This window comes from Electrophorus electricus, chromosome 15 (genome assembly GCF_013358815.1).
Source record: "Electrophorus electricus isolate fEleEle1 chromosome 15, fEleEle1.pri, whole genome shotgun sequence".
NCBI lineage: Eukaryota > Metazoa > Chordata > Actinopteri > Gymnotiformes > Gymnotidae > Electrophorus > Electrophorus electricus.
Window position 1 is genome coordinate 11581717 of NC_049549.1, and position 10000 is coordinate 11591716.

General features: G+C 41.9%; 1 long non-coding RNA gene across 1 annotated transcript in view; it reads right to left on the reverse strand.

The window, feature by feature from the left end:
- The window catches only part of LOC118242497, a 4446-nt gene extending 225 nt beyond the window's left edge, over positions 1-4221 (reverse strand). The window contains exons 1-2 of the long non-coding RNA XR_004776875.1: positions 4134-4221; positions 2597-2684 (exon numbers count right to left, since the gene is read on the reverse strand). This is a non-coding gene — a long non-coding RNA (uncharacterized LOC118242497). The remainder of the gene's footprint in view (positions 1-2596; positions 2685-4133) is intronic.
- Between the last annotated feature and the right edge of the window lie 5779 nt (positions 4222-10000).

Sequence of the window (10000 nt, forward strand, 5' to 3'; positions counted from 1 at the left end):
CATGCTCTGCAGGGTGCTAGATGTCCGGGAGCAGAGTTGGAGATAAACTTTGTAAGCGTAGTAAATTTCCAAGACCCAGAACCCATCCTTTCCTGTGGAGAGTGTGCCATTGCTGTTATTGTGAACTAGTTCCCCAAGGATCACTGACTAAGTAATCAAAGCCTGGCTGAACACTGCAGCATCTGTTTCCTGAAAGAACTACTGTTTTATTACAGACACCAGAGCACATCATGACTGTTTAAACATGACTCAGGAGAACTGACTGATTTCTCGTGGTCCTTCCTGTGGCTAACTGCAGGTGTGCCATTTAGGGGTGTGTGTGTGTGTGTGTGTGTGTGTGTGTGTGTGTGTGTGTGTGTGTGTGTGTGTGTATATATATATATATATATATATATATAGTTACTGTAACATTAAAGTAGCTTGTAGACTGCTATCTTTTTTTTCCTCTGCAGAAGCTAGCAGAGGATGGTGTCACAGCCTGGGCATGCATGGCTGGCAGATGAACCGGCTCATCAGTCTTTAATGTTGATACGACTGCCAACAGCAACAACAGGAGTTCCGTGGTGTACAGAGGCATCTTAAGTGCACAGAGCTGACCAAATGCCTCCTTCTGGAATGTGCTTCCCTTTGTAGCAGGTCGAAGTGCCCAAGCATACTGCCGAAGCAACAGTGGAGAGTTTCAGCAGCAGAAAGAGGGACGTTTATGACTGAATGACTCAGTGACCCTTAAATACCACTAAGTGTGAAGGCAAGGCAGAATACAAAAAAGCCTTCAAAACAAAAAGGAACTGTAAACGACTGCATTAAAAGACTGACAACAAATCACTAGAAAAGACACCTGACACACCAGTAATTTAACTCTCCCTCTGTAACTGTGCACCACATGCTGCTGTAGTGAGTCCCAGAGACATAAACTGCAGTGGCCTGAATCTCGCGGTACTGAACTGTAATGACACGAACATTTCAGTGACAGAGCGCAGTCACTTTCATAGTGATGGGTATAATGATGCGACTCTGTAAGATATGTAGATAGTGAGTCTTGCTGTAATCATGCAGTGAGTTATTTTACTCCTACCACAGTGAGACAGGGATGTATTGCAGCAACTGTCCCCAAGTCTTGCTTCATAGAGATGGTGCAGAGGAATGAAAATGTGCTCGAGAATGTGTTCACCACCCGATGCTTCCAGTGCTTGCTCCATGAACACATCTCAAGGGCTTTAATGATCAATAGTCCAGAAGCCGGTCAATAACATGGAAGCCAGTCGATGGGTGAGAAGTTCAAATGTTCATTAGTGGAAGGTTAGGAGTGTCCTACACCTGAATGAATCTTTCAGCGTTCAATGCTTGCAATCTCATTTAACACAGCTATTCAGTTCTACACACAGGACTTTAAAAAGGTTCCAAACTCAAGTCCCAAAGAACCCAACCACTGCGGGGTGTAGTGTTACCTCTGCTTTAGCGTGCGCAAATCATATCATGAGGGGTTCTGGAATCAGCCGAACTAGTTGTGGTAAGTCAGGGGAAACCCTAACCTGTGCAGGGGAAACCCTAACCTGTGCATAGTAATTGAAGCAGTATTCTATAGAAAGCCTGCCTTAATCTACTGGGGTAAATGCTCTCATTTGGCACTCAGGTTTATTCTTCAAGAGTTCATCTGTTTTCTGTAATCCTTTATAGTGCTGTTGATAACGTCACGTTGGGAAACGATGTGGCGATTATGATGTTACGCCAATTCTGAGGAGTCTGAAGATACAACCCAGGTAAACGCCCAATCTGAGGCACCGAGGCAGCTGATTGGACCAGAGAAATTAGACCTGCTATAAGGCGGTTTGGTGTGTTGTGCTGTTGTGAGTATACTGTGTCGTGTTGTGTTGTTATTCTCACAGCTTATCTATTCAACACAAACACACTAATAAACACACATGTCATATATAAGGGCACAAATGTGGGTGAGCATCTGGTGATTATCCCAACATGCATGCGTGCAAGAACCCAGACATGCAGAGCTGTACGAGTGTGTGTTAGGCCCTGCAAAGTCAGTGTTTGTGGGGATAAGTGTTGCGAGTGTGTTTGAGATAGTGGGCTCTGTGTTGGGCAGTGTAGGTTAGGTAGTATGTGTTACCAAGGTGTGCTGGGCAGTGTTTTATGGGCAGAGCGTGTTTAACAATTTGAGAGTGTGCAGTGTCAGTTAAAAAGATACAGCAGTTAAGATAGTACAGTACAGGTGAGAAAATGCTTTTTTGTTTAGAAGATACCATATCTTGGAAAAAGAGTGTTCATTAAAGTACATGGTGCAGTAATAAAACACAAGAAAAGAACAGCATTGAGTCCACCAAAGGAAAAAAAAGAACAGACTATTCACTCTAAATATAAGTACTTTTAAAGAACATTATACACACTATACACATTCAATGTGCATATCTGTGGGTATAACAGCTCACATGCTTTTCTGTACATGCAGTTGCTAACTCTTAACCAGACCTCCAAACCTCTTTTAAACAAGTATATTTTAAATAAGTTCACCATCCTATTCAGGCAGGTTCTCCCTGGAGTAACAGCACTTGTGTAAAAATTGTTTTTGTTACTCTTTACTCACCGGTTACTCCAAGCAGTAGCAGTAATGGTGAGAGTAACCATGTCTCCATCTCTACAGCAGGAAGAGATCAGTGACAGTAACAGTACGTCTGTTTGTAGGACAGAAGCATGCAGTAATAGAGTTAAGTTACAGTATCAGTAAGGTCAACACTCTCATAACCTCCAGTCCTGTAAACCTTCATTCATTCATTAAGATGAAAGAGGGTATTCCCCTCCAGCTCCATGCTGGCTAGAGATGTCATAACCAACCTTATAAATCTCTCCGACAGAGAGACAGAGATTCGGTTTCTGTCGTTAAAAAAAACCAAACAAACAGATGTTTACTTTGACATGTAACAAAGAACAAACGTAAAACACGAAGCACAACACAGGGTTAAAACATAGCTAGCAAATAACACACTCTGAACACAAGAAGGCAGCTGAATATAGCATAAAACTGCCATAACACAGTGTTAAACACTGACAAGGAATGACTACCACAGGAAGGGACAGGTGTAACACATAACCAACTAAAAAGGGAGGGGTGTGGCCATGCGCGCACACACACACACACACACACACACACACACACACACACACACACACACACACACAAGATCACACAGACATGTCTAGGAGGAGGGGGCTGTGCCGTGATAGTTGTTATTCTAGGCTGTATTGTGTGATTGCTTCTGCTCAGTAGATTGTATTGTGCTGTTATTCTTCCTGAGCAACTGCTTTGCACTGTGTTGTTATTCATGCTCAGTAAATTGTGCGTCGTTGTATTACATTATTACTTTTGCATGGTGTTGTGTTTTGTGACACCGTACGTCACAGATATGTGCTCTATCAAGCCATAACCCATTACCTAGCATTGCAAACACACACACACAAACACACACACACACACACACACACACACACACACACACACACACACACATAGATGAACAGACAAACGCTCTGTCAAGCCATCAGCCATTAACTAGCATAGCACACACAAGCGCGCACATACTTGCACACACACACACATACACACACACACACACAAACACTCCCCTCCCTCACACACTAAACTCACAACCAAACCCATCAACTATTATCCTTCACTACACTAACACCATTAGCATGTCATTATAAACATCTGATGTGGCAGCTGCATGTTTAGCTAGCACCCCACCCCCCACCCCCCAGTGAGACACACACACACACACACACACACACACACACACACACACACACACACACACACACACACACACACACACACACACATATTTGCAGCCAAATACACAGACACACATGCAGTGGGTAATCTTGGATGTAAGTCTTTGGATGTAACTCTCAACCAAGTAAAAGCAGGTGCTCATGAATATTCAAATACAGACAGACTACCCCAGTGTTTAAACATGCTCTTTGTGTGTACGCATGTGTGTGATTTTGTGTGAGTGTGTGTTTGTGTATGTGTGTGTATATGTGTTCTAAGTTCTTATAGTATTACTTCATTTTCAAAACACATTTCTTAAAAATATTCTCTGTAGCTGAGCAGTGCAGTTTACCTACGGAGTCGAACAGATTGTTCAGTATTGTATCCGTCTTGTCTCTTTTTCTTGAAACAGTGTATTTCTGCTCTTCTCTTGCTCTGACTAATTGAATTTGTGAATGACTTTACTAGACCACAGAAGGCCCACGCAAACACACACACACACACACATACACCCCCCCCCACACACACACTCACCAGTCTGTAGCGAACACACACACCCCCCTTTGTGCAGTTTAAACTATGTATGATGAGCCAGACCGCATGGGGTGTATGGAGGAAGACAGAATGAGGAACGGATGAATAATTGATTGATGTTTGGCAGGGTGTCCCTCAGGCATGCTGCGTGCCCCTGCAATGCATTAAGGGTAATCTCTGAGTTCTGAATAGGATGTTCCTCATCCCCTAAATTCTCCATGGCAACCAAGTCCGGTCCAGTTCAGACAGGACAAAAACTGCCCGTGAAAGCTCCCCTTGCTCTCGGAGTGGGTGCAGATCCGGAAGAATCTCTCCGGAGGGCTTTCCCGCCAAGCTGCTGAGTGGCAGCTTTTTTTTTTGGAGTGAGTGTGATTAGACAATGTTTTATGAACCTAATTAAACTGCACTTTTATTTTTAAACACAATTATAACTGCCAGAATTCATCAGAGATCTGGAAAATGATAAGCTGTAGGAGGGACTGAGCCTAGTATGTGCACAGATGCACACGTGTATACACACACACACGCACGCGCACACAAAGGGTGTCTTCTACTTGCATAGGAGTGATTGGTGAAATGTGTATGTGTGATCAGTAATGTGCTGTAATAGCTCTGTTTAGTGTGGAAGAAAATGGACTTTAGTAGCAAGCTGTCATTCTCTGCTTTTCCAGAGAGCATGTAGTAGGCCGGAAGTCACTTTTTCACTTTAACTCTAATGCTAAACTATGACTTAGGGTGAAGGCATTCACATGCATGCACACACACACACACACACGCACACATGCATGCACATGCATTTCCGCATACACGCACACACGAACGCATGAATGCACACACACGTCCACACACAAACACACACATGCATGCACATGCATTTCTGCATTCACACACACACACAAACACGTGAATGCACACACACGCCCACACACAAACACACACATGCGTACACAGACATTTTGCGTTTGACATTTTCTTTCTCATTAACGCTTCTGTGGTATTTCTTTCTCTCTGTGCGTATGTGCGTAAGCTCAATGGGTAGTTACTGGCAGCTTTCTGAGTTTAAAAAACAACCTTTTTCCTTGTGTCTTTGCAAAAGGGTATGTGTGAAGGTAAGGCAAATATATTTATATAGTTTTTTTTTACAGCATTGACACCACACAATTTCACATACATCCGTGCGTGTGTGTGTGTGTGTGTATGTGTGTGTGTGTGTGCATGTGAATGCCTTCACCCTAAGTCATAGTGTAGCATTAGAGTTAAAGTGAAAAACTTGTATACTTGTATAAAAAGAGCTCTATACAGCTCAACCTGATGCTCATTGCTGGGTCTCTTCTTTTTGTAGTCCAGTTTCTCTTGTGATGTGGTAGTGCTCATCTGTGCGGCCTCAGGACTGCTCCAATGTAGCTCCCACCTGTTATAAAGTAATAACAGCGACGGTTAGATTAATGAGGTCATGTGGCTCAGGGCGAGGACACAATCACACAGCAACAGCTGCTCTGATTCCACTGCTCCCTCATCTCTGTAATCTCTGAATGATCAACACCTCACCAACGTTGCACACACGCAAACCCATGCATGCCAATATGAGATGGAGTCATGGCAGGATCCATTTAGAGTGAAGGATTAGAGCGCACATGTGTGTCTTTGTGTGTGTGTGTGTGTGTGTGTGTGTGTGTGTGTGTGTGGTCTGCAGGCATTTAAATGTTCTGGCTGGATCACATTCTGTTAAATACATTAGCACACTGCAGAAGGAGCTCTGGAATGAGATGACCCCTCCCCACATGGCTCTTTAATGTGAAGACAGTGTGAGGTGCAGATATTCAGGCCTTTAATAGTGACTGGGCAGAGCACACTAAACCTGTGTTATATACACTCTTCAACACAGTCTCTAACACTGTGTGTCATAATGGGGTCATAATATGTGCGTGTGTGTTTTCTCTCCGTTTATAGTCACGCTTTAGTCATTTTCAGTGATTCTGTATTTTCTGATGGTATGAACTGACACCCAGCTGTTCTGGTGCTGCTGCTGGACTCCACAGGTAACTGACGCCCACTTATTTTGGCTCTGCTACTGGACTTCATAGGAAACTAACTGACTGCAGCACCTCTACTCTGCACAAGACATGTATGTGTCTATAGATACTTTTATGAGTGACCTAATTACAATTGTAATGCACATGCACACACACACACACACACACACACACACAATGCTTTCATAAAGTATTCTGTAGTTTGGTCTGTGCTCATCACCATGAGTGAGCAAGGAAGAGAGAGAGAGAAAGAAAGGAGAGAGAGAGAGAGAGAGAGAGAGAGAGAGAGAGAGAGAGAGAGAGAGAGAGAGAGACTATGGATAGCCTAGTAATTCATGTAGTATGTTACATGTGCATTAGGATAATTAAAATGCATTACAATAATGAAACACACAAAAGTGGTGTTAAATATTCCTCCCATGTGGAGGAGAATGTGCTGCTTTTGGAGTCTTAAGTCCACAGAGTGCACGGAGCAGGCCAAGTGCAGAGCGAGCCAAACTCCCCCTTAAAGGACCCTTTATCTCACCCCTGTCCAGCATGCCGGACTCTTCTCTTCTCTCAGCGTGTAGTTCCACCTTTGGTCGCTTCCCATTAGGAAGTCGCCAGAAAAGAGACAGGAGTTCAGGAATGTGTGCTAAGGGCATAAAGAGAGAAGCCAGCAAATATGGACGTCTTAAATGAAAGCAAGAATACAACACAGACACAAAGTGTTACAAAGTAAGTAAAAAAAGTCATTTGCAAAGTAAATTAAAGTAAAAATGAGCAAAGTAAGTAAAAATAGTAACAATAAAGTAAATAAATAGCATGCGGCTGTAATAAATACAGACTGTCTGAGCAACCTTGAATGTGGTGTTACTTTTTAGGGTTCAGCCTAATACGATTGAGCTTCATTTAATTCGGAGGAAGGATGGATAATTCTTCAAAATATGACAATATTGGCTTCTAAATCTCCCCCACCCCCCAAAAATGTTTAACTGACCCTCTGAGAGATTATTTAATTTGAGAAAAAGCATCAGGTCTTTCCTCCAATATCATGCTTTTGGTGGGACTATTAGTTTCCAGTTTAACAAGCTAGTAAAGTTCCATTTTAAGTGCCTCAGACAAAGTTTTATATACTAGGAGCCAAAGGTCCATAAGCTTAGGACAACTAAGCTCAACTAAGTTGGCCTTGTCATGGTGACATCTATTGCACATTTAATCCATATTTGAATATATTTTAGTCAACTTCTTCTTACAGTAGTAAATACAATTAACAGTCTTAAATTGGATTAACCCCAAATGAGCACTGCGTGTTGACCCATTGATTCTAAACAGGGCACGTTGCCATGTCTAATCTGGTGTCTCCACTCCAAGTTCTTCTAACCATTTGGATTTCATTTTATCTAGTGATGTGTCTTTAAGAGCCATTGTACTGTGCCCTTTAAGTGCACTGGAGTGTGTAAAATGGCATCTATTACAGATTTTGGTGGTAAATCTGAGAATGTTGTGCTCTGCATTCTAATGACATGTTGAATTTCTAAATAGTTGAATAAGTGGGAGATTGCAAGATCATATTTGGTAGACAAGAAATTGAAACTGGCAAAAGTCTCATCTTTGTAAGGGACTTTGAGTCTGCGGAGACCCACTTTCTGCAAATCCATAAAGACGGAGCCATGTTTAGCATTAAGAAACGTGATTATTACAGATAGATACAAATTGTCTGAATTATGCCCAAATCTTGAGAAAGAGCTGACTGGATATGTGGTGTATTGTGAAGTAGCAAGAGGTAGTTTTGTTGTAACTAATGCTAGAATGGGAGAGGCACTGTAAGAATGCAATTCCAATCTGCTCCAGTCCACCTCTGGGTTCTGTATGTAGTGCCAAGATGGGGCACGGTAAGTCTTTCCTGGATTTTCTGCCTCAGAAGAAATTCCTTACGAATCTTGTCATTCCACAACAATGATTATTATTTTGTCTACTTTCTGGAAAAAGAAAGACAGAGAGACACTAGGATAGATATAAGAATCTCGGCAGCAGATTCGTTTGCTTGAAAGGGACAGATGGAGAATGCTCCATTTCTGAAGGTTGACTTTAGTCTTTTTAACTAGAGGTATGAAATGTTCTTTAAACGGAGTAGACAGGGTATGCGTGATATTAATTTCTATATACTTGGCAGCGTGAAAAGGTAAATCTGCATCTCTTAGTTGTAGAGCCAGATGGTTAAGGGGGAAGCACTCACTTCTGGAGAGATTCAGTCTGTATTCCGAAAACCCTCCAAACATTTGCAACGTTTCCAATAAGAACTGGATTTGGAAAATGGGGTCTGATATGTATAATAGCAAATCATCAGCATACAGACTGACTTTATGCTCTGTTCCTGTTCTGTGAATGCCATAAACAGAATGCGGTTGATTGTAACTTTAATGCAAGAGGGTCTACAGCTATGGGAAAGATCAGTGGGCTTGAGTAGCACACTTGTCTTCTGCCTCCTGTGAGTGAAGGAATTCACAAAGACTTGCAAATGTGGATTATGTGTGGTCACTGAAGCTTTGGGCGAGGCATATGATAAGCGAATCCATGAATTTTAGCCTAAAGCCAAACTTTTCTAATGTTGCAAATCTGTTATTCAGTATAAATTCATCAACTGGGCATTGCACCTTGAGATAAGAAGGTGCAAAAGCTTTCATTGACTCATAGTGCAGTATTGAGTCTCCAAGGTGGGGGTTGGGGAGGTTAAGGGAAAATAACAAATCTAGTATATGGGTAGCATGATCTGAGCCTATGCTGGCTGAATATTCAACATTCTGTATTTAACATTCTTTATCTAATAAACAGTAGTCTAATCTAGAATAAGAGTAGTGGACATGAGAGCAATAAAAAAAACTCCTTCTAATGTGCATAGAACAATGCCAGGGATGAATACAGCCAGTGTGTGACATGAGTTTGAGTTTGAGCCAATATAGAAAGGGCGTGAGGATGCGTGCCCTGAACGGTCCAGGTAGGGGCCAATACACAGATCTAATCACTAAAGATCAAACTATGTGTGTTTAAATTGGGTAATTGTAATATAAGCTTAGTAGTGAAATCCACATCGTCTCAATTAGGTGTGTACACGTTTACAAGAGTAATGGGGTATGAAGAAACAGGATGGATGCAACAATGAATCTACCTTGGGGGTCTGAGATCTAGAACTTTTTTAGAGAGATCGAGAACTTAGAGGGTTTTTTTTGGTGATTTTTTTTGTGAATATTGCCGTGTCTCTCACCTTTGAGTTAAATGTTAAGTGTTAGGATTTGTCCTACACCTCTTTTTTAAAGTTTGTTGAGATCAGTGGCTTGCTAGTGTGTTTCTTGCAGAAAGGCAATTTTTGTTTTCAGTGTTTTAAGATGAACTGGTATTTGGGCTCTTTTAACTTAACCACCAAGGCCCTTTACAACCAGACCCAAATGCCTTCTGTTTTGAGTGCCCCTGCTACATCAGTCATGATTATATTGCTGATCATTTGGTACACTGGCTGACATTTACAGTCCTGGGTAACACTATGTTGACTATGTTTGCTTTTTTTTACAAAACAAAGTGTAACAAAGTGTAAACACTATACTTCCAAGAGGCAGTGATCATACAAAATACCCAAGAACAAAAACCTTCCTGTATTTGCCTCCCCAGCTGAGGC